Source organism: Cavia porcellus, unplaced genomic scaffold (genome assembly GCF_034190915.1).
Source record: "Cavia porcellus strain 051 isolate PalLab524CR breed Dunkin Hartley unplaced genomic scaffold, mCavPor4.1 scaffold_1, whole genome shotgun sequence".
Lineage (NCBI taxonomy): Eukaryota > Metazoa > Chordata > Mammalia > Rodentia > Caviidae > Cavia > Cavia porcellus.
In genome coordinates this window covers 84,532,276-84,558,548 of record NW_026947484.1, presented here as the reverse complement: position 1 = coordinate 84,558,548, position 26,273 = coordinate 84,532,276, and the positions used below count along the sequence as shown (strand labels likewise).

At 35.8% G+C, this 26,273-nt stretch overlaps 1 protein-coding gene and 1 long non-coding RNA gene across 28 annotated transcripts in view; one reads left to right on the top strand and one right to left on the bottom strand.

The window, feature by feature from the left end:
• Positions 1-26,273, top strand: part of Ptprd (protein tyrosine phosphatase receptor type D) — a 2,079,748-nt gene that overhangs the window by 1,415,004 nt on the left and 638,471 nt on the right. For all 27 annotated transcript variants that reach the window (XM_063251000.1, XM_063251078.1, XM_063251071.1 and 24 more), the window contains one exon: positions 15,789-15,826. The gene's annotated coding sequence lies outside the window, so the exon portion shown is untranslated. The remainder of the gene's footprint in view (positions 1-15,788; positions 15,827-26,273) is intronic.
• LOC134476506 (uncharacterized) lies at positions 437-17,269 on the bottom strand. The gene is made up of 3 exons (XR_010048223.1): positions 17,132-17,269; positions 1,771-1,828; positions 437-571 (listed from the first exon to the last, which is right to left on the bottom strand). It is a non-coding gene; the product is annotated as an uncharacterized LOC134476506 (long non-coding RNA).

The following is a 26,273-nucleotide window of genomic DNA, read 5'->3' as shown; positions in this document are numbered from 1 at the left end:
TTTAGTCCATCTTCATACTTCTCAGGCGTTGGAATGACATACAGACGTACAAGCTGCAGAACTTTTGGTAAACTGGATATGCTCCCCGGGCTTTACTTTTCTGATCCATAAAAATGAAGAAATTAGGTTAAACAGACTATATGAGTTTCCCACCTCCCCTTCAATGTTCTGGGTTGGCTTTATCCTAAGATGCATATTTGGCTCTAAATTTAAATACAGATATGAGATACAGTATTAATGAATCCCTGATATTAACAGGTTTAATACAGGGACATTCCATTGTATAGATGATGGTTTATTTTTATCCCAGTACACAACTTTACAGATTGTCTGTGGGAGCATAAGTCTTTGTGCATTAGTGTTCAAACCAATTTAACTTTCATCTTTAAGGAGAGTTGGAAGCATCACAGTTCTTCAAAGCATAAGAAAATTCTAAATGACCAAAGTTGTTGATTTTGTCTGTGTTTGTGTTTCTTTGTTCTTGTGAAAAATGGAAGGCTTCAACCAAGAGGCAGATTGGGATCTTATCCAGAGAGATGAATATCTGTTTAAGCAAAAGTACAAATGGGGGCTAACAAGAGAGGGAAAGGAAACAGAATTAAACATAACTTTCATTCAATATAAGTGACTGCCCCTGTGCTAGAGATATACAGAGACAAAATACATTTGTATTTCTGCCTAGTATCTTTGTCTAAGCACTTCTCCTTCCCAACTAAGGAGCTTCCTTGTACTTCGTCTCAGTTTCCTCTATTAACATCTGAGTTTAGAATGTTTCATTAAATTACATTGTAGTTAGGGCCAAGGATTTAGCTCAATGGTATGAGTGCCTGCCTGGCAAACGCAATGTCATCAGTTCGATCCCTGGTACAAAAAAAGTATTACTTTGCAATTAATGAACCATAATAGATTTGTTACTATTAACCAAAATGTATATTCCATTCAGATTTTCTCATTTTTTCCTTAAAATCTCATCTCAGTTTCCAAATCATGCTTAGTAATCAGATATTCTTAGATGCCTCTTAGCTATTCAGACTCTCATTCTTTTAAGAAGTACTTTCCTCTTATCTCAGGATCTTTACTTGCTTATTCTATTTGTGTAAACTGTCTTAAATTTTAACTCTATTTAGCAAAACATTAATTATTTACTCCATTGTTTAGAAAATTCCCTGTAAATCCCTATTTTCCATATAAACTACCAAGATTTTTTTTTTTTTTCTAGTATGGGAACTTGCAAATAATGAGGACAATCCTATCCAGGGGCCAGTGAAAATTTATGATTTGCTAACCAGGACTTTCTTTATACATGGGAAAGGGAATACTCTTTATTAGTGAGTCAGTTGAAACTCTTAAATCTTTTTCAGTTGAAGAATAAACTTTCAAAATAAGTAGGGACATTAGTTGAATGTTTATAGTTACACAAAGAGTTAGGAACTTTGCATTTAGACAGCCGTCATTACAGCTTAAATATCTTACCTCTGCCAGAAGAGGGAGAATAATTAATACCCTTTCAATGCTTCCTGTTCAATAGATTTAAACTTAGTATGATTGTGTGTTTGTATCCAAGACACACAGGAGGATCAAAAACTCCAGAGCTGTCTTCGACTAATTAAAAAATGAAGTCTCTGGCAGATACTAAATGAAAGATCCTGGGTAAGTGCTGCTCTAGTCTACTGCAGAGCCCACGAGAGTCAAATCATCATCAGTTCCTGAGGCCCAATCTTTATCTCCATGGTCACAGAGAACAGCTGAGAATTAGGATGCTCTGCTTACCAAGTTTTGGAAAACTATACATTCAGAAATAATCTTTTGCCATCCAGAAATCTTCTTCCTAAGATAGAGAGAAATATTGTTAAATTATTGTTAGAGTTGGGCCAGAATGTGACATGTATCATAAGCCATCTGCTAATGAATTGCATCCTCAGAAAGACATGTGACCTGTTTCTATACCAAGCAGATACATCCCCAACACATGTGTGTTTCAACATAAATAATAAGGGCTGGGGATTTAGCTCAGCGGCATAAGCACCTGCCTTGCAAGCAGGCAGTCGTGAGTTCAATCCCTGGTACCGCTAAAAACGAAAAAGACAAAAAAACAAAACAAAAAACTCAACATAAATAATAACTAATCCTCCAGTGAGAGGGCTCAGAAGTATTTCCACATAGTTCATCCCAACCAGACCTGGTAATGGAAGTGGCCACCCCTTTATCAGTAAGGAAGGGAATGAGTGACAAGCTATGATACCAAGGGATTTTACACTGAAGAGCAAGTGAATCTCACTGAACAAAGACCAATACACCCTTGCACAAGCCATTGGTGTCTTTTCTCATTCATGCAAAAGTGTTCAGTAAACTCTATGTTAGACATTATGGAAGAAAATATTTGGTAAAATGCAAAAACAAAATCTTATTTTACACTTCAAGAACTCCCCATCTCTCAATCCAGACACCTATGGGCTGCAGTAATACCTCAGTTCTCTTACAGGCAAGTCCTCAGAAGCCCCACTTGCCGAGAGATGAAAAATCTGAATAACTCTGACCAGGACATCACACTGCACCAGACACTGAAATTTTCTTATGTGTTTTTTAAACACATTGAATGTCCAAGTCATTTTCTGCTAATAATGATAAGCATTTGTAATTGCATGGATTTCTTGTCCAATGCCCTGCATTCCTGACTTTCACAATGACCTTCTAAGGTAGGTATTATTTCTATCCCATTTTAGAGATGAACTTTAGCATTTTGGATAAGTCACCCCAGGACACAGAACCAGTAAATGGAAGAGCTGTGATATATAGACACAGATTTCGGATCCCAGCATCTGCATAACTGTAGTGTAAGTTCAGGACAGGAGTGGAAGGCCTGCCTCACCACTGCCTCAGCTCTCTCGCTTAAGAATCATACATGATCTCAGAAAAAAAAGACTACTTCAAATAAGAATAATTCTCCACATTTGCAATACACTTCACAGTTGTCATGTCATTTTTTGTGCCTGTGTTTGGTGTTAGGATTCTTACAGCAACCTTGAAAGATAGGCAGGTATTTTAAACTCAAGTTAGGTATTAGAAAAACTGAGATTCACTAAAGTTTAAACAACTTGACCATGATCAAGCAGCCAGTGAGTGCAAGGACTGGGACTGTTCCAGGGCTCCCAATAACTAGTTCTCTACAGCTTCAAAGTGGAGAATCCCAAGCTGGATACTTACCCTGTATACAGGTTTCTAACAGAGCTATACAAGTTCCAGGATTTGTCTAGTAGAGTGTGTCCTACTCTGTCTCAAGAGTCAAGGTGGAACAAGTGTTAGTTCTGCCAATTCTGGCTCACCAGGTAATGCCCACTTAAGCATGCTTTTGTTCTCCATGTGACTTGTAAATAAAATGCTTCTTACTTGATAGTCGCTATGGTTAGAGAGAAATGTTTAAGCTTGTTCAAGCTTGTTTCTGCTTGCTTGCTAGAAAATAGTATATGCTGCTTATCCCAAATTGGACCCTATTCTGCAGTTTTTATTCAGGTAAAACTAATGGAGTTTCCCCCCAGAGTAAGGAATATGCAATCAACCCCATTGTTTGATCTCAATGGGTTATTACAGGTGGGAGAATTGTTACAGCAGAGGCAATTTAGGAAATCAGGTACAATTGACTTCCATCAATTTGCATATTGCAGTCCCCAAAGCAAAAAGTCGTGGTGTTTTATGTCAGAGATAGTGAAGCCATTAAATGAGACCACCTGGGCAGCAAGCCCAAGAGGGAAGTGGGAGGGGGTTAAGCAAGGGTACATTCACAAAGTCTTACCCAATCAAAGCAAGGAAAAATAATTTTGCTAAATATTTTACAATCTCTGGTATTCCCAAAACAGATTTATAACCAACTCATCAAATAATAATAAGTCACTTTATAGATTCTTGGGTGGCCAGTCTTATAAGAGATATTTGAATTTGTTCGGTTGATGTGTTCTTGTGGCAAATCTGGAAAGGTACTTATTTCTTTCAAAGAGATACGAGATTGATTGGAAAGCTCTCAAAGCTGAGTAGCAGAAATCATGGTTCTGATACAAACACAAGATTAACATTCCTTATGTCCTGGGCAAGTCGGTTAATTCTTAAGACTTCTCTCCTCAGCTGTATGAGGAGTTTAGATCACATCTTTTCTAAAAGATTTCTCCAGAAATAAAATTTGACATTTCTAACACTGTCACACATTGGGAAATGAATGCATTATATGAAAAGACTGATTTGATTATTGCCTACTGCCTGTCATATCTATGAAGAATATGCCCAATGAGCCACATGAGAAAGGAAGGTCAAGGGAGAACAGAGGGAAAGATCATAGCTGCTCAGCCCAGCATACAAATGCACCACCATTAGGAGAGGATGGGTAAGTGCGTGAATGCTATAGGTAATGGGTGATGGATTATACCATCTTTGCAGTAAAAGATAATGCAGTCCTTATGCCAGTAATAAGTAAATCTGCAGGTCAATGAAGTCCCGTAAAAAGGTTTCTACAGTGCAGAAAAGTTTCCATAGAAAGATAGGTAGGCTTGTCAGGAAAACACCAAAAACTATCAGCTAGGTTTATAGACATCTAACTATCTTCAAAGCAATTTTGAAAAATAAGTTACCTAACTTTCACTTGCAGGAACCTGAGCTTGGAAAGATTAAATTAACAGCAAAGTAAGGACAAAATAAAAAAAAAAAAAAAAACAGAAACACCCTACAACATTTTTATAGGGCAAAACTGGGAATATAAACCCTGTCCTAACCTCCCAAAACCTCCCCAGCCTAGTACATCATGTTGGCAAAAAATTTCAGAGTTTTTTTTTTTTTTTTTTTTTTTTTTTGCTACATCCATTTTTCTTCTGGTACCCATTTCTCACCCCGTCTATGCGCACCTCTTCAGAGCATTACCTTGCTGCACAACCATCCGTTTCATCCATTTCAAGCTGTTAAAATGAAGTCCCTCTGTTTTTGTATAACATTTTTCATGTTGGAAATGTAGTATCTCTTAGAGTTGGGGCGGGGTGAAGGGGGTGCCCTGCCAGGAGCAGAATCAGCATGGAGATGTCACACCACACTCTGAAAAGCAACTGTAGTTCTGAGGGGCAGCGGCTGTTGCAATCCATGTTTCAGAAGGTGGTGTTGGGTGGAAAGGGAGGCAATCATTTTTAGGGGCTTTGCTGACTTTGGCAGCTGCAAACTCTCATTTCTCCTCTCCTACAACGCCTAGGCAAAAAGAAGGTAAAGATTCTGTAGTCCTTAAAATAAAACTTGGCTTGTGGCTACATTGTTAGATTTTGTTGTTGTTGTTGTTGTTGTTAAGGAGGAAAAAAAGCTTTTTGTAAAAAAAAAAAAAAAAAAAAAAATATTGCAGGAGTTCAAATAAAAACCAACCAGACATGGAAAAAAAAAAAAAAAAAAAAAAAAGAGTTGCTTTTCCCTTAATAATTATGAAGGAATCCAAATCCCTAAATAAGAAGAATGCATCATTTTCAACCTCCAGTTCTACCACCCTTTCGGCCTGGCTGTGCTCACGCAGAGCTTCTCCACCCCTCCTGTGAGACATGGCTCACTCTTTTCCTTAACTCCGGAAATGTTTTTATGCAAATGCCTCTTTCTCTAGGCATCTTTTAAAAATTGTACTTTAGTTATTTGTGTTCACATTTTATTTTCATAATTCAGCCTATAAACTCCTCCAAAAATCATTCACACTTTTGTTATCATGCACATTAATTGAACAAGTGTGAAGTGTCAGCCGACGAGGTGCAAATATGGATTCAGGAGAATAAGCAGATCCTTCCTCAAGGATCTTACATTTAAGTATGGGACATGGGCAGGCAAATGTATACATAAACTCCAACTTACTGTATGCAGAATATATAAGGGATTCATTTTTATAACCTGTTAAGTATCTTAGTACCTTTGAATGAATACACATGGACTCCACTCTTAAACAACAGTAAAGGCTGTAAAGAGAAACCAGAGGTAAAACATGATGGAGAAATGAAACCCCAGTGGTGACGTATGGTTCTTGAGAGCGCCATGACTCTCAGCAGTCCAGATCAATTATGTGTGCTAGCTTTAGCCCTGAATCTTTCCCTGGCTCTGTTTCCTCTATGTATCATATATTTCCAGCATTCAGTGCAATCCTAGAGAGGCAGCCAGACGAGGATGAAAAACAAAGCTCTCAGCCTACAAGACTTGGTATGCACCAGAAGGACAGTGTTATTAGGCTGTCAGTGATAAGTGCTGAGTGAGGATGCAGATATTAAATGCAACAGGAAACAATAAATCAGATACTCTTCAGGAGGAAGTTTATGGGATAGGTGTGCTTAACTAGGGAAAGGGAAAAAGCCCAACATCTGGAGCAGAGCCTAAGCGTAGATTCATGTGACCCAAAGGCAGTCAGATAGATCATGGAACATCTGGTGTTTCTTAGATTTCATGGTTGAGGGGATGCATTTCTGCTAGGTAGTATTTCCATGCTAAGTAATAAAATGCCATTTATATTCTTTTATACCTTTCTTAGACGTTTTTTGTGTATGACTGGTTCTTTCTAATTTTTTCCCTTCGTTAGCCTCCTTGATTCCATACTGTACTTTTTCTCTTCCCACTTCAACAATTATCAATTCATCTTTTTAAGAGAGTCTCTTTCAAGCATTAAATGGCAGTATTCCCCAGGTTTCAGAAAATCATCACCTAAAATTATATCGTTACCCTCGAATTCCGCTTATAGTCCTCCCAAATCTCTGTTGTCCGTTTCACATTTTCAACCTTTGAGTATTACTTCCACTTTACCAAAGCTTTAAAGCATGTTTACTTGTGAATAGCACCACTACTTCAGACTCAACTACCTACCTGTTCCTTACAGTCTGTGTTCCAATGACAGGCTGGTAATCATTGGCAGAATGCCAGAAGACACTCTAGGACTTTAGGTTCTCTGCCCCAGGTTTCCTATCAAATTCCACCATCCTTCCTCCAGTCCTTTCAGTTTATAACACCAGGATATTTGGTTGCAGTTTGTTTCAATCTCTGTATTTATTCACTGGACCAAATTATTCTGAAAGTCTTCTTTTATAATATCTCTGGCAATAGGAACCACTAAAATAATACTGAGTTCTGTGCAAATAACATGACACACACGCGTGAAAGATTGTACTGTCACACATTCTCTCTCCATTGCCACCTTCATTCAGCCTTTGTCATCTTGCTTGTGGTTCTTTGAATTCACTGTTATTTCTAGCCTCACACCTCTCCTAATCAGCCATCACTTCTTAGTCTAATTACTTTTATATTGAAAAGTATATTTAACAATATAGTTATAACAATAACTCAGTAGCTTAATGCTATTCAGTAGCGAGCTAATGTAAGTTACAGATGTGAGCCATGTATATCCTTTAAATTTTCTTCTAACCGCATTACAAATTGTAGTAAGAGACATGGGAAATGACTTGTAAAAATTATTATGTTTAATTCAATATATCTCAAATATTATCATTAATATACAGTAACTACTATTAATGAGATAGTTCACTTTCTTCATGCCAGGTCTTTGAAATCATACATCTCAATTCAGGCTATGTTGGAAATCTCGATAACAGTACATGGCTAATAGCTACCATATTGGTTATTGAAGCTCTGCAATATACCTTGCACCTCCCCTTTTCATTCTTTGTCATGCTCTTAATTTTATGCTTCTTCTCCCTTGAATACAATTAAATTATGATAAGATGTCTAGGCTTTCCCAGTTTTAATTCTAACTCTCCTGTGCAATGTTCCTCACCTACCAAAAAACTATGATCTCATGGGTTGCATTATTTATACCACTTAGCTGGCATTTCCAATGTGCTATATTTTGTAATTAATGCATGAAAACCACATCCTAGCCAGACTGTGATTGTGTGGTAGGGTGTTCCTTCTTTCTGTCCCTCATATAACTTAGCAGAATGTCTTTGTAGAGAAGACAGAGTAGATAGTTACTGGTGGGTGATAATAATATTCACTTACAATAACAAGTAGTCACTATTAATAAACAGTCCTACATAATTTGACAATTGGCTGTGATAACACATTATACTAATTTCATTGTAAGTTTAACTTTATAAGTTTCATTGACAATTTATTTTCTAAAATGTAACACTTAGTTTTGTTTTACAAGCATAGAAAAAACATTGGAAATAGAAGGATAACAAACACTAAATGGAAAGTCAGTAAAGCTAAGAAACATCCAAAATACAAATAACAAACACTAAATGGAAAATTAGGTAAAGCTAGTATAATTTTAGGTCTACAATTTATTTGTGTTACAGCAGTGATGAGAATATTGATGCTGAAATATAGTGAGCATAATAACATTATGGAAGATATAATTTAGTGATCCCCAGCATATATTGGCTGATTATCCTATCAATATGGAGGAATTCCCAGAAACATATTTAGAAGATTTAATAAGAGCATATGTTGGGAAAAGTGATTTGATAAGAGCTCTCCAACATCAATTTGTGATAGGGAAGTTTTGTACAATTACTCAATGAATGTGTCTAAATGTTGTGGCAAATGCTGTGTCAGGGAATGGGGAATTCAGTAGTGGGTTAAATATTTACATTCACAAGGATGCTGTAAGGAAATTTCACACAAAGAATTACAGATTAAAATGAGTGCTGGAATGGAGGGTAAAGAAGTTGAACATACTTAATATTTCCTTCATCACAGGACAATTAAAAGTTACTATCATTTTATGTAAAACAGAAACTCTTAGCAAGCCAAATGATTGTTAGTTTGAAAGGCATGACTTAATAACATACTGTAAAAATATAGGAACACTTAACAAAATGGAACTTTTTTTACAATTACAAAATAAATGAAATCTTTACTTAGTAACATGTAAGCTCCACCATCATCAAACAATTGATTCTCCCTGTAGGCCTTTTTACTCCTTGTGGTAACCTGTATCACCCCCATTTTAGGAAGACAGGACTTTTAGATGAATTCTGATTTCACTGAAAGTTTTTAAAGTTTGAGGATTCTATCATATAAACACTTGTTACAAGGACCAACATTAGAGAAACAAATTTCATTGAGAGCCCTACATCAGTGATCCTTCTATTAATAAGACTCATTTTGAAGTTCAAGATTCATATCTGCAAGACTAATGTAGACAGAGCCTTCTTACATTGGAAGTTAAATCTTCTCCACATGAAAAATAAAAGTAAAATGTTTGTATGTATAGTGTACATCCAGTTTTAAGGATTTGTTTTCCATGTAATAGCTATTGTCAAATAGATATGAACCTACACTGAAAACACGTAAATTATATATCTATTTATTCTTCTGATTAAATTTGTTGGTAATTTAAATGCAAGCAATGAATGCTGTGTGGGGAAGCAAACTCTCCTACATCATAGTTACGTTTGTTAAATCCAGCAGAAAAATGGAGCAAGTAGTAAGTCAGATGGACAATATTCAGTCTATAGAAGTGATGTTTGAACAAAAACGCTACAGAACAGCCTCTGATGGTAAGGGAACAGCCCTGGGCACAGCCAATGCCAGAGCCGGGGGGAGAGGACGGAGGGAGGTTGGGGTGTCTGGTCACGGAGAAATCTGTCCCTGGGGGAAAGGAATATACTCTATCAATTGATGCTCAAACAGGCAAAAAAATTATTTTATTTATTTTTTTTTTTTAAATCACAAAACAAGACCTTTTACGAGATATTTATTCTTAGAATCTCAGTTGAAGCTTGCTTCTTTGGCTGATAAATTTAAAAAAAAAAATTGAGTAAGAGAGTCCAGCTTAACAAAAAGAGGTTTGCTACATGGGGTAGGAAGAAAAAGGAAAGGCTGTAAAGGTATCTGTTAATTACAGCTCTTATTAAAGGAAAGCAATTTGAATTTAAAAAATAACTTCAAAATAAACATAGGATCTTATAAATACTTCTTCATTATTAACATCACTAGCAAATGACTTAAGTAATACAAAAAAAAATCAATCACCAACATTGGGACTTCATAATGAAAAATATTAATGTTACAGAGTAATAAAACATACAGATGCTAAAATGTAGCGCAGTTCGAATGGAAAGTGATATTTATTCATTAGCTTTCTGTGTCATACAGGGGCAGAGACAGTGTTTCTCAAACTATTGAAAAGATAATCAACCTGACCTTTACTATGTTTACCATTATCATGGGAGCTTCCCGTTACCTTTTTATGGTCAACTCCTTACCAAGATGTACAAAGCCTTATGTATATAATATAGATCTGGCCTAGCCTCTTCTCTGCCCTCTTCTTACGTGGCTATTTCAGGGTCATTATGCTTCGACCACCCTGGACACGCTTGCCTTCTTTGAGTGTTAACGCTTTTCCCTGTGTCAGAGACTTGGCACTCACATGCTCTTTGTACAAACCCCTACCCCTTCCTTTGGGGTGGTGGTCCTTAATGTTACTGAGGTCCCAGGTCACATTGTCACGTTTCAGGGAGAACTTCCTCAGTGCCCTATACTGCCAATTTCCTAACACATTGCTCTGTTTTACCTTTTTCATGGCACTTAGTTGTACTTGAAAGTATCCATTCATCTATCTCCTTGTCATAGCTCTATCTATTGATCTTTGTTGTTTATTATCTGTGTAAATAGTGCAGAACTGACTACTGTCTTCAAACCATAACTTCTACTGTCCAAAAAAATGCACGGTCAATATTCAAATATATGTGCTGTACAAGTGAACAATGAAGTCAGCATTAAGAGCAAAACATCCATTATATGTTTTACTCAGTTCACAAGGAGTTCTGAAAGATAGGTGTTGCTTTCTTTTTTGTATCTGTTCTATTGAAAAGGAGACTGACTATTTTGAGAAATAAATGTACTCATCCAATATCATGTGACTGCTAAATATCTTCAAAATTAATCCTTCTTCCATTACAATGTCTCCTTACCCTCTCCTAAATTCTGGTGGCAATCTTGGGAGATAGTGAACAGATTATAAAGCACTGTAGTGTTATACGATGCTTCATTTCAGTTCACCTCATGCTTGTGAAGCACACATGCTTGCTAACCAGTAGTGAACACAGCTAGTTTACAATCCTTGAAGTTATATGAATTTCAAGTCTTCTACTTTCTATCCAGGAGTAAGAATGTTGAAATTAAAGATTAGAGGAGAAGACCTATCTCTGCACATAAATTGCCTCTTAATTCCATTCATAATCAGCTGCTGACATGAGCGACGTCACATTCTATGAAATGATACTAGCAGGAGGACAAAACATTAGGCCTCCTGGGGAAGCAAAGGAACCTTCTACAGAGAGGGTGCTGCTGGCTGCTGCTTATCCTCACCTTTGCTGTGGAGCGAGGCCTCCCTCAGTGCAAAAGATACCAAGAAAATCCAGTTACATCATCTTGCATTGGGCGTGTGAGGGAAAAAAGAGAAACATGTTCACACAGGTTCAAGGGAAAGAAAATGGAAACTACAACTGATATAGCATTGAATAAAATGTGTCAGTGTAAACAATCCAAAATATTGGGGGAATTAAAGAGTGTAAACTCAACAGAACATCAATGAGAGTGGATGATAAAACTTTGCTTACGTAAACTCATTCATCTACTGAAAATTATTTTTGCTTCTAGTTGAACTAAGAAACACATTTAACTTTCTCCTAAATTTTAGGATAAATCATTGCATATGTTATCACTGGAAATATTCATATTATCATTGGTTTTCTCAATCAAATCTCTACATGTATAGTTAATATCGCTAAAGTAGAAGTAAATCTATAAAAGATATATATCCTAATAGACAACAAAGAAAAAGCATGAACACAAATTTCAGAAGCAAATCATTATACAAATCAAAATCATGAAAAAAATTTCAATGTGACTGGTAAGCCAAGAACACATTAAAACAAAAATATATAATTTTAGTTGTCATATTGGTAAAAGTTTAAAGAATGAAACATAAAATATTTACTAATTTAATGTAGTACAAGGAAGCATACACTGATATCTGTCTGGAAGAATATTAAATATTATATCTTTTACGAAATAAAATTGAGCAATATGTATTATTAATTTTATAATTTAATATACTTGATTGTCTGAGTTCAGCCATTCATCCTAAGGCATTAATCCCTATGTATATCATATATAATCCTTAATTATAATATGTAGCATTAAAAATGCTTGCCATGGAGCTGCTTATAAGAAAAAGGAAACAATGATCTTTTGTACTAGTCTAACAAATTATGTTTCATCCATAAAATTAAAGATTAAAATAACTTTGCATCACCTAACAATACTATGTAATAGAAAGTCTCATTAATACTGTGTAATAGCAAGTCACATCAATTGTGATAGTAATGGAAAAATTAAGTAAAACAAGAACAACACAACACCATTACTGAGCTTATATAATGTATACTAATATATATGAAACAAATGGGATGCTATGTACCAAAGAATAACGCAGTTATTTCTCAGTCACTGTAAATAAACTTTTTTTCTTTTTTCTGCAATACATTTTACATATTTTTTCACCAGCAAAAATGCTTTTTGTGAAAATACATTTTTAATTTTTATGAAAAGTTAGATTATTCATTTAATGTTGATCAAATGTAAGATAATAAAAAATTAAGTAATATCACAAAGAATAAATAAGAAAAGAAGTAAAAACAAGATTAAAAATCAATTATGGTCTAGGTATGGTGATGCACACCTATAATCCCAGCTCTTGGAATGCTGACGCAGGAGGATCCCTGTGGGTTTGAGGCCAGCCTGGGCTACAAAGTGAGGTGAAGACCAGCTGGACTACATAGCGAAACTCGGGTTCATAAAAGATAAAATAAATAAGCCAATTATGTACAAAAAGAAAAATTGGGGCAAATCTAAGAATCATATTTTAGAATTTAGTTTCAGTCCAGCTAATATAATAGACCTTTGGTTTTTATCATACATGCCAAAACTTCACATTTGACCTGTATAAAATTGTTAAAAAATAGAAAGAAAACACTGTCATCTTTCATCAATATATGGAAAGTTGTTATTTACTTACTCATGACTTAGAAAATTCCAAATTAAATTCAAGACTCAGTTTGCTAAATATTTCTTTTGAGTAATATCAGGTACCACCTTTAATTATGGTATTTCATTATTATTGTGATGGTGCTATTTCTGCAGCCCATAATATTTTCCACCATCCAAAGCATTTTTACACATATCAATCCATTTTTTCCCCTCTAAAACACTATGAAGTCATTTTTTACCTTATACTTTGCAAACAGAGAAACAATAATTTAATATTACATGATTTGCCAAAATCTCAGAAATGCTCAAATCCAGTGGAAACTAATGAAACCAAGTTTCCCATGAATAATTCTCAAATTAATCATTTATTTTGGAGGCTATCATTCACTTTAGATATTTAATAATTACATTTTATTTTCTTTCTGCAATAATCAGCCGTATTTCAATATTGTCTGCTATGTTGGAGATTAATCTCTGTCACTGTGTATGAGCAGCTGAATTTAGAGAATCAGCTATAAATTTTATAGCTACTTGCAGCAAAGTCATCTCATAGTTTTTTCCCAAATTGTAAGTGCATGTAAAGAATGTTTAAGTTCTATAAATTATGTTGACTTCTTTGAAATTCTTTCAAAATTTCTATGCCTCCCTTTTAATTTCATTTGAAAATGTTTTATATAAAAATAAGATATGGCTAGTTTAAGATATATACTATAGATGAAATGATTAAAAACAAACTTTAAAAAATCAATTAGACATATAAGAGCCTTTGAGAGTTATCTAAACACAAAACTGGGGAAAATTACGTTAATCAATAAAATACTATATTTTTGTTTTTAATATTATGGGGTTTTTTCCTTGCTTTTAAATATAAACATTACAAAGTATTCCAAGAAAAAATGCAATCATTAAAATTATCTTGTGGTTCATCCTGGTTGTGCAAGAGGTTGACCGGATGTTAACATCCCTGAAGCAGATAAGGCGTGTTGCATCCTGACTCTGGGTTCTTTTATCTACTCCTTTTCGATGTCTTGTGCCCCCTTGCCATGTGTGTCACTCAGTCTCACCTAGGGCCTAACCATTCTCAAAATTATTTGTGAAACTCAAACTTTCTGTTCTTGAAATTTTCACACAGCTTAACATTGCCCCTTGATTGTCTCAGGAGCATTTCAAATATAGTATGTTGAAAATAGAATCCTTCAATTCTCCTCAAACTTTATTATATTTTAAATTTTTAACACCTCAGGAAATTGACAGAAAGTAGAACAAAACAAATCAGAAACCCTCCCAGGATTCCTGGTACCTTATTTTGCCTTGCTTTCATTATCCTCTGCCTCAGCATCTTCTCTGTACCAACTCACTATATCGAGAATCCAGTATTTCTGCCTCTACTGCCAATAAGTTGTTCTCTGACTGCATATGCACTTTTATCCACACATCTAATCAGTGTTTCTAGAACTTGATCATCAAACAGCAGCAAGATAATCTTTTAATACTGAAATTATCACACCAACTCATTTAATTTCTCCAATGGCTTATCTACATACATGCCATGCTCTACATTAAATCTATATTTCACAGCCCTCACTTCCTTTTGAGCTTTATTAGAGAACGAATGACAGTATTATACTGTATATGTAAGCAAGCTCTTTGATAGCTTTGAACACATTACATTTCGATGAAGTCATCACCACAATCATCATAACACATATAGCCATCAACTCCAAAAGTTGAGTCGAAGCCCTTTCAATGCTTTCCTCTTCCCATATACACACCTTTACGCTGTTGATTTGTGTGTGTGTGTGTGTGTGTGTGTGTGTGTGAGAGAGAGAGAGAGAGAGAGAGAGAGAGAGAGAGAGAGAGAGAGAAAGACAGGGGTTGAACTCACAACCTCACACTTGCTGGGTAGGTACTTACACCACTGAGCTAAAACTCTGGCCTGTGTTGATCTTTGTTTAACTCAAATCTGTTAGCATTTTCCAAAAATTTACAAAAATGGATTACCTCCACATGCTGAAATGTCTCACCTAGAAAAATTAATTTATCTATTTTCTTATTTTAAAAAAAGAAGCCAGAATGAACAAGGTTCACTAAAATCATTGGAACAATACAAAGATGGTTGTCTGGTTTGTGGAGAGTGAAGGAACATAGGACTGCTGAAACACAGCGACACGTTCATGCATTGTGACTTTTTCAATCCTAATAAAAGTTATATTAAGAATAAACCTCCAGGTTTTTAATTAAACTTTTAACAAGCCTGTCCCCAGCCCAATCTTAAAATTTTTGCACTCCAGTCTCTTTTTTAAACATTATAATCAAGTTTGGGAGATTCTGCCTCGCTACAGTCCTGTGATGTTATTCAAAGGAATTTAATGCTCTTTAGAGCTGCTTATCAAATCTAATGTTTAAGAAAATTTAAAATCCAAACAATACTCTATTTTGTAAAAACTTTTCATAGAGTTTTGTAGCAAAATGTTTCTCTTTAATAATATTGGTGGTTTTATATGGTTTATCTTAGCATGTTTCATGGAAGTTTGATTATGGAGTGTACTAGTTTTAAACTATCATTCCTCCTCCCAGAAATGTCACAGCATGTTTTGCTTCTCATTGCTGTAAAAGATTGTTTTAAGTTGTTCTTTACAACAATAAGTGTGAAGGAAAATGCCAAAATACAAAAACTCCACTTCTTGCTGGAATTTGACATTTCCCGCGAGTTCCACCTAAATATGCAGTATTCTAATGGCATCATTTTCACATTTTAATTATTGTCACATTTCTTCTTAATTTAGGGAGACGTCTGGTGAACACCCGTGGGATCTAAGAAAAAGTAAGATTTAAAACATGCTGGGTTTTTTGCCTGACTTTCAAACGTTCTTGTTTTATTATGAAACAGTGTGTCTTTACTACTGTAGGCTGGAGCTTCTTTTAAAAGTGTTAGCAATTTTATTATGGAACATGAGGAGTAAAAATGAATTTGGGGTAATTTTAGATTATTTAAATCTTTTAAAAACCTACATCAGTTTTCTGGGTACAGTAGGTAAATTTCAAGACATTACTTAGTGATCCAGGAAAACATCATGACCTAGGTAATGGGACTGTTTGTGCTGTCAAGAGAAAGTGTGAATCTGAAGGTGACGTTTTAGAAGATATTTTTTTACAAGAGACATGGTACATTGCTTTAATTGCCTATCTTGACATCCAGCTTGCCAGTGGAATAGGTCAATGCGTGTTAATTTGATGCCCTAACCTCTGCCCTCTGTGTAACCAAGCACAAGAGTTTGAATGCTATGAGATCCTCCATTCCTGGAGAGAGATGTGTTGTGTTAATACGGGAAAATCATCAGTGAATGGTGTGCGAATGAGAAAAGGCAACAGTCAAAAGGAAAGCAAATAAAAATAGAGAGAAGTGAGCATAATTAGGAGAAATACGGTAAATCTCCTTAAGAATAAATAAGTTATGTAAGCAGATAGGTAATATATTGGGAGAAAAACATTGTTAAGACGTTGAAGCACTGAAATACAGGGAGGGGGAATTAAGTGTAGAGAGCAGGGGTTAGAAATGAAATGAAATGGAGACAGGATATGCAATAGGTATGATTTGAGAAAAAGATGGGAGAAGCAAGTAATAACACATAATAAAGGGAGAAAGCTTCATTTTTAATTTCTGCTGGTTAGCTTGTTTGACAGTTTTGTTCATTGAAACTAGAATGTGAACAATTTAAAAATTGAAGCATTGAACACTTTCATCTATTTTATTTAAGAAAATAATTCAACTCACTATGTAATTATTTGATGTTTCTGAGACTCCTGCTTTATGCTCAGTTTAAGTCATATTTAAATGACAGAAATGTTTCTTGATTTATTCCAACTTGTCTTCCTAGTATTTAAAATGTTCTGTGCTCATGAAATCACTTGACTTGTAAAAAAGTTAAAGTCATGCATTTAGAGAGGTGAAATAACTTATTAAAATGTAGTTCTCATCTACAGGAAAGTATATGTTAAACAACTCAAATTTACAGTTAGAATAGTTTCAAATCACTCGTACATTCAGAGACATAACCCACTGGAATTACCTGTAGTTACTTTGTAATTGCTACTTGCTGGCAGAGGAAAGGTTAATAACAGTTCATACCTCAGTTATAACGTAGAGATTTATGGAACTATTTGTAGACTTGAATTTTTCCATCCTGAAGTACAAGCCGTAAAGATTCACCAAAGTAGCCTCCCTTTGCATTGGCGTACAGATACAAATAAGCAAAACTTCCGTCTGGCAGTAGCACTTGACAGGTGTAGCTCTCAGTTTATGTCCGTTGCTGCTGTTATTGCTTTTAGTGACTATAATGTGTCAATCATTTACTGGCAAAACAAAAGCCTTCTTATTAATCGTTGAAATATGTTCATGGAAAATTTTTGATCATTTATGAACCATTATGAAGAGGGTTATTACTACTAGTCTGCTGTGTTTCATAACCACAGAGTAGAGTTCAGCAGGAGCGGAGTGAAAATGTCCCAGTAACTCTGAATCCTAAACACTGAGTGGAACCTGGCACTACAACTAAAGTGACCTAATTCCCTGGTCCCAACATTTTCATGTTTTACACGATCTTGGTGCTACCTACTGACAAGCCTGTGGCATTGGACTCAACTGTCAATCTGAACGTATTTGGTCAGCGCTCCTGAATGAAAATAACTTGGGGCGTTGGGCCCTAGCTGCCTATGAGCTCCTGACTGAAGTCCCTTACGCTACACAATGACTGTGCAAGAAATGCCGCAGCTGTTTGTAACTTTCACCCCCATAGCTGTATATCTGGAGTGTGGGAAACCATCATTCAGCCTCATAAAACCTTCCACTGATTGTCCATGCCTCACGCTTCTCTAATGGAATAAAACTAAGCCCCTCTCTCCCATATTTCTAGTACTATGCTGGATAATTTTATGAAAATTCTCTCTTATAATCCTCAAATGGATCATATAAAGAACATCTGATTGCTCCTGTTTTCCAGATGATTCTCAAAAGAGCGTAGTAACATGACCAAGATGGCTCAAAAACACTGGTATTTGACCCTGAACTCGTTCCACAAATCATGTGCATTATCAATGCATATGGCTAACTTATCAAAAAAATGTTCTGTCTTTAGCACGAGTATTTGGAGGAGAACTATCACAGTGATTTGCTCCACATTGGTGTAGAGAAAATATTAATAGGCATGACAAAATTTTAAGGGAGAGCAAGAGGTATTATTTCTTTGTACAAGAACTGTTGCGGTACACAGTAAGATATTTCAGGGTTGTGCTGTAAACAAGGCCTATAGGAAAGCATTAGAAAGTTATTTCAAGAAAATCCGAAAACTCTTTCTTCTTTGGCTGGTCAATAGCAGAATACTTCCAGAGTTACCTATATGTGAATTTGAGATTCAATTCTTGCATTCCTGCAATAGATTAGTGGAGACAAGTCTCAGCTTTTATATTTATTCTACATTTTGAGCATTCTTCTTTTCCTTAACTGAAAACCAAAGATCTTTTCTATGTGCCTCTTTTTTTCTGCTGATGATGTGAAATCTGTGCTTCATTTAAGCTGGTCTAAGTATACTTGCTGAAGTCACAAATGAGAGTAATTACTATATCCAAATGTGCATTGAACAGTTCTTTTGAGACTAGTCTGTTAGACTTTTTGAGCAAAAAAGAAAAAAAAAACGTTGCTAGAAAGATTAAAATAGTCTCACATGATTAGTTATTTAATTTTAAAAGTAATTATTTCTCACCAAGTGCATTAAAAAATCCTTTTTTTAGACAAATTGATTCTAAATGGTTAGACTGTTAAATAAAATCAACAAAGTATCCACTTTCTACTCTTTCACATACCTGTAAACAGACATAAATGCACTCAGATTTACGCATACATATGCACAGGATATGGAAAGAGCACCTCTCTTCATTCCAATTCTACTTTATATTTCTGACAAAAATAATGATGAGAAAGTGATTATGAAGAAAGGTTGAAATAATTAAACCCTAATTGTGTTACAATTAAAACTTAATTGTGTTACTATGTTAAATAACCTGCATCTACCTAAACATTAGGCTTTAAGTAATTGTCAACTAGTTTCAGAAGCAGGAGGTGAAATTCATTTAGAAATATACTTTCATTATGAATCTTTCTCTCCTCATCTCCAGTGTAAAGATACTGCTTGATGAAGACATCAGTAATGTTACCTTGCTTGCTGTTCAGTTGTACTGCAACTACCATTGATAACACGCTTCTTTCCTCTTTGGTTTATCCCTGGTAAAGGATTTCTAGACAAGCATCATATTTTCTTTGGAATTGATTGTGTTCTTATCATTCTAGCTAATCACATATGTACCTTTCATATTGTCATAAAACTGAACGTAATGTGTAGAAAAGTTCAGAAGAAAAAGGTGAGCTTTGAGATAGCCCTTTTGAGGGCACAACTGAAATAAAGAAGTTATTATGAGAAACATTTCTGGAATCTTATACAAGAGAAAGAGTCTAAATTGCACAACACAGGCATGTTTCCATCTAGACTGTGAGAACGAAGTGTTATCTTGGGATCATGGAGGAGTCATTTAAAAATATCAACTTTTCTTATGAAACCCAAGTAATAAATGCTTCCAGAAAAAAAAATACTGAGTTGATAACAATGGACCAAAGAAGTGTTTATTTTACATTGCTACCTCTTTATTTCCAAAGAGTTTACTGTTCCTCTGTGAATTTTACACAGAACTTACAGCTTAGCTTACTTGCTATAAAAAACAAAAAGCTGTTTATTACCTGTACCCACCACTGTTTATGAGATCAAGAATTCATCAAGAGGATGAAAGTACAGCTCCCAAGAGCTCAAGTGTGAGGGAGCGCTTAGCATACTATCTATTAGTGAGGCTCGTTAAACTGCAAGATGCACCTATCAAAGGATTCATTTAACCTAAGTGTACACACTGACAGCTTAGTGAGTCTCTTCATGAATGGGAAATGGTTAGCCACGCAGCTCAATGATAGAACCAATGCGGATGTGACTTCACTGTCATTGGAAAAAACAATGGCTGACTCTTCATGGCTATTACAACCTTAGTTTTTATGTTATTTTGGATGCCCAACGCAGAATAGAATTGTTCCTGTCTGTACTACCCATATATTTGGTAACTATGCAGTAGTAGCAAAACCTGGCTTTTCTATACACTCTTAAGCCACATCCTTATATCTGAACAAAAGTTGGTTCTTAAAAAGGCTACTTCATGACAGTGAGTAACAGGCCCCCAGTGCTACCTACCATGTACTAGGGAAAGATAGAGGAAGCTTGCTGTTTCTTCCCTCAGGGCAGATAAAAATATTACTTATTAAGCATTGACTGTTACCAAAGATAGCAATGAAGAAGGATTCGTCTATAATTTTTTTTTTATTTTATTTAAGGAGAAAAGGGGGGAAAAGGCAGAAAAAGGGTACAAGTTATACAGAATTTCAGAAAAAAAAATAAACAGTAGAAAATCACTAGTTACTGGATTATATATCGTCATCTTAGAAATATTTGTTCAAGTTACAAAATAAAAGCATATAAAGTAGACATTCCAACAGTGAGACTGCAAAAAGTTCTGTTCAATGATCCAACAAAACTCAGTAATATCATTGTCTATCTTATACACTTAGATATACATGCAGTTATATCGTTTAGAGCACTTTCTTTTCCTCTCTTTTGTACAATGACTATTACATATTTTGGGTTTTATTACTCCCACGGTTCGTCTATAATTGATCACTTCTTTGTTATCATCAGTGATCAATGATAGGACCCAACAGTGTTACCACAACACTAGGCTTATCCTTGGGCACATTGATTTTGTTTTGGTTCCAAGGTTAATTCTCGTTTCTGTGCCCCTACATATTAATTATTGTTGCAAAGCTTTTTATAAGCTATCAGAGTTTAATCACTTTTTGTTACCTTGACATAAACCATAAAGCCTCAGATGTTTGGGAGGAAAAACTGGCAGGAGTTTTCAAACATCGTTGCCAAGGTTTTTAAAATTAATAGCTGTGCTATCTGCATTCCTCTCTTAACGCCGTCTTTCTCCTGCTTCTTATTATGATCTGTTGCATTTGTATGTTTCATTCACAAAATTCAGGCTCTTGAAGCTTTGCAGAAAACCTTACCTAAGAAGACGTGAAATACATTTCTGGTGATGTAGTCTATGAAGACATAGGCAGGTCACAGATTTTCTTTTTACTGCTGCTGAGTTTTGTAAAGTTTTGTGAATGTTTACCTCTACTTGACAGAGGATTTAACAGCAAGGTTATGCACTCACACCACAGCAAATGGTAATTCCTTATCCTAGAAGACAAAATAACAGAAATATACACATATGGTATCAAATGTGATAAAGCTTGATCAAAATTTCAGTATGATTCTGTAATTCTCCTTTAAAGTCTTTTGCTCAGGTCCACCTATAAACAATTTTCCTTTTCTGCACGTGAAAAATTCCCACCCATTTGACTTTAGGCCCTTGTGTAGGAAGTTGCCATAACTTCCTTAAGTATATGAATCTATTACTTCTGGAGTCTTCTTAAATATTCTGAATAGGGCTAGGGATACAGCTCAGTGGCATAACCGCAGGCCTGGCAAGTGCAAGGCCTGAGTTCAGTCCTCGGTTCAAATATATATTGTTCCTCTACCATAGTCAGTATTTAGTAACTATATATATATATATATGGTAAACATATTCATTTTCTATGCTGAGTAACAAACTCAGTGGCCTAACACATACATATATTTATTATCTCACACTCTCTGTGGGTAGAATAGGAATGGCTCACTTGGGTCCTCTGCAAGCAATCAATGCATCAACCAAGGCTTAGCTTCTATCTAAAGGCTCGAATGGTGATGAGTCTACTTCCATTAACTCAGGTTGTTAGAGTCTCCATTCTTCTGACTGCAAGTCTGAGGATTCTGGCTTTTTGATGGCTGCTAGAGGCTCTTTACAGCTCACAAACATTGTAAAGTTCCTTGCCTAACGCTTTCTTTATAGGCTTTTCACAACATGCCACCTTGGTTCTTCACAGTCAGTAAAAGAGAGAGAGAGACTGTATCACCAAAAGTTTGATAGCAAGATTGAGATCACACTCAATGGGCAGAATTTTCAACACAGACACCATGGGCCAGAGCTGTCCATAGTGGTCCCGTTCTTGACTAGCATGTGCAAGGCCTGGGTTTAATTCAGGTCACTCACCCCGTTCAAAAAAAATTTGACACCAAGAGGAAGAGACTAGGAGAAATACCTTAAAGTCTCTCTGCCACAAGTATCATCACGAGACAGAGGAAAGGCAGCCCTAAAATTCCAAGTTTGAGTGAGCATTTAACAATTTAAAATTGTACCATAGAAAATAATTGTCTTATAAAACAATCGTGTAAAATGGCTGTTAAAATATGTGCGGGGTGTAGAGTTGTCACTACACCTGATTGTTGAAATGCCACATCTACACATTTCGCATTGTCAGAGATTAAATCCTCAGGTGATAAAAATGCATTCTTAGCTACACTAGCAGTGAATAGCATGTGACCCTCGTTCCTTGCTGAGTGCATTCTGAGCCTTAAGACTTTGAATAACATAGTTTGTTCATAATGTGTACCTCAAAATATCTACTACTCTTTGACCTGTAACAACCGCAGAGGTGATTATATGTTATATAATTATATGCTGTGGCTATAATATGTTCTACCATCTATTTACCCATAGGTCTGTTTTCTCACATAACCACTTAATTCTATAATATTTAAGTCAAACTCTCCAGGTTTACTATTCTTCCAAGATATGAGAATAATGGATGAATTATAAGCTATTCCCTAAGAAACAGTATATTGAAATTTGTGAGCCACATCTTGCGATCTCTGGAAAAATTCAACAATTTCATATCTTCCTGGGGTGAAGCTAAAACAGATACTATTTCTGATTGTCCCTGAAGATCATAACAGCCACCATCTAGTGAATAGAAATGACTTCTAAGATAAACAGGATATATTCCCCATAGCAATTTATAGGGAAAGCAATTGAAATTGTGAGCATGTTACCTGTGAATCCAAAGACAACGGGGAATTTACATAACAAAATAATCAATAAAAACACTCAAATTTTAAAATATATTTATGCATGTTAACCTTTATTGATCTTTGTATGTGTTGTGCAATAAGCTCATGATATCACTCAACCCGTGTGCTAGTCTGTGTTCTGTTACCACAACAAATACCTGAGATAATTACCTTAAAAGAGGAAAGACTTATTTTGGCTCAGTTCTGAAGGTTTCGGGATGTGGTGGGTCAGCCTATTCCTTTGAGACAACACATCGTGATGGGAGGGAATAGCACAGGAAGACACTCACTTCATAGTGGTTAGGAGACGTGCAGGGAGAGCTGGAGACAGAATGAGAGAAAGGGAGGAACAGGACCCCAGTTTTGACTTACAGGGCTCATATTCCCATATGTCTTAAAGATGTCTGTCCAACTAGACCCACTTCTGAAAAATTTCCTTACTTTTTCAGAGGCCCGCAGGCTGTGGACCAAGCCTTTAACTCTTGAGTCTTTGGGTGACACCACTACTTTATTTACTTTCAAGAGAGGTCACAAAACTACCCAATTTGTGCACATTCATTGGTATTCTGTCAGAAAACTAATAGCTATTTACAGAGAAGAGACAAGATTAACAGAGAAGGAAGCACCCTGAGTTAACTGGAAGTTACCCCCACACCTTTCCTGGATGAGATATAGGGTTGTCAGGACTCAGAAAGACCTGTGTTACTGCAGCACTCCAGGCAGCAAGAACCTGACCCTGGGTAAAGAGAAACAACATGTGACTACATGTGCCATGTCTCATAAAGAACCGGAAGACTGAATCCCGGGCATTGTGCATGCTAGTGAAGGGTTCTACCACCGAGACACTCACTCAGGCCTCTTGTTTTCTTCCACCTAAAGTATCCTGCTGGTATCTTCCATTATCTGAACCAAAAAGAAGCCACAGTGTAAAAGAACCTCATTGGTACAGTCCACAAACACCAAACTCACCAGGTAACCAGGCCCGGAGAGGGGTAAGACTGGGCTAGGAAAACCGAGAAAGGAGTGTTTTACACCATGTGTCAGTAACTCACAGAGTGTGATGGACAATTTTGTCCCATTTTTATTAAAATTCTATTGTTTGTCCATAGTTTGAATTCTGTTAGTTATGTCTTGCTTTCTTTTTCACCTGGGAAAACTCGAAAAAGATACATTGAGTATGTTACTTTCTAGCATTGCTTTAAAAACTATATTCATAATAAATGTGGCTACTTTTCAGACATCCTGGGACTTCTAAGATGCTTTACTAAAACTTTTAATATTCCTTTAATCATTAAAACTGGTTAAGAGATATTTAAAATTTCCATTTTGTATACAGCATTTCTCTAGCTTCAAATCTTTTTTACAGAAATCCCAAAAGCTATTCCAGGACCAGCATTTACCCAAGGGCCCTTGACAATGCCCAAGTCAAACTAAAATTCTCAAAACTCCTTAAATTGAGTTAGACTAAGACAAGTTTGATAACTTGTGCCTGCAATGCCAGCCCTGAGGGAGGCGGAGGTGGGAAGATTGTGAACTCAAGCCCAATCTGAACAATTAGTGACTTAGCAAGAGTCCGTCTCAAATTTTTGAAAAAATACAATTTTTAATAAAAGGGCTGAGGATGTAACCAAGTGAAAGACCGAGTTTGGTCTCCAGAATGCAAAAAGAAACGAAAAGAAAAGAAAAGAACAGTAGCCCAAATCCAGAAAGAATTTCCTAAGGTTGCCACAGATTTTTATAACCTGTTATTTTCTACTCTTCCTTCACAATCTTTATGGGGACACATGTCCAAAAAGTAAAACAGAAAAAGAAAGAAGGTAAGGAGGGACAAGGAGAAAGAGGAGAGGGGGAAGGAGGGAGAATACCAGAACAAGGACTGAAGGTGGAGGGTTGTTCTTTGAGGAAACCTTGTGGTACTTGAATAAAATATCCACTGTCATGTTTACTTTTCTCTTTGCTGGGGCAAAATACCTCAAAATCCACAAGTTAAAGAGGAAATATCTCTTTAAACTCATAGTTTATAGAGGATTCAGCCCATAGTCAGCAGGCTCCAAGGCAGGATGGCATAGTAGAGGAAAAACAGTTTATGGTATGGCAGGCAGAAGGCATCAAGCAGCAGTGACAAGCCTGCCTTCTTTAAGTCCATTTACATTACATCAGGGTTACAAACATATTGATTGGTGCCACCCCTACCCCGGTGGGCTTCCATTGTCTATGCCCTTAACCCACATTCACATACCCTCATCCAGTCACCTTCTAAACTGCCTACATATGAGTGCATGATATTTTATGGGACATCTAGATACATATCTTAACACCCACACATAATGCTATATGGATCTAGTTATCTCATTGTCCAGTTACCCTGCTGTAAAGCCACAGAACAAGAAGAATCTTCACAGTATGCATATGGACACAAAACTTCCCACAAAGCTTCTTGGAATACCACTCAAATAATGAAGGATACCAGATACACAATCATCAGTTGCAACGTAAAAGAAAATTTTAAAACTGAAAATTAAGGAGCAAAACTTTAAAATATTGGATGCATTAATTTAGAACAGAATATTAATTATGATAGAAAAAGTAGAGAAAAACTTGCATATTTAAAATATAAGAGCTAGATATTGAAGGAGAGTTGAAAGATTAAGATGATATAATCACCTAGAAAATTGAAAGGAAAAGGAAAGTAATAAGTGATCAAAAAAATTGTAAATTAGAGAATAGATCCAGGTTATCCAACATCTGACTAAAATGACTTCCAAATAAAGGACATCATAGAAAATCTAGGAACAAAAATTATAAGAATATAACAAAAGAAATCTTTATTTAGGCTAAAGTACATGATTCTCCTGATTGGAAGAATTCAGCAACTGTTTAACATATGGATTTTTGTTTTAAGACCAACTATGAAGCACATAGAGAAATTATAGTATAGCCAAGCTAAAATCTAAACCAAGGGGTGCAGGCAACAGGGAGAGAAATCTGGGCACAGATCATGTACTAAGTAATAGAAAGAATGGCATCGCAGGCCTCAAAACAGCGCTGAACACTCACGTGCCAGAAGACAGGAATTCCTTTAAAATTCTAGGGAACAAAAGAAAATGATATCATCCCAAACTTCCAATAACCTGAAAGTATAATAAAGGTAATTTCAGAAAGATAAGTCTTTTAAAATTTGCT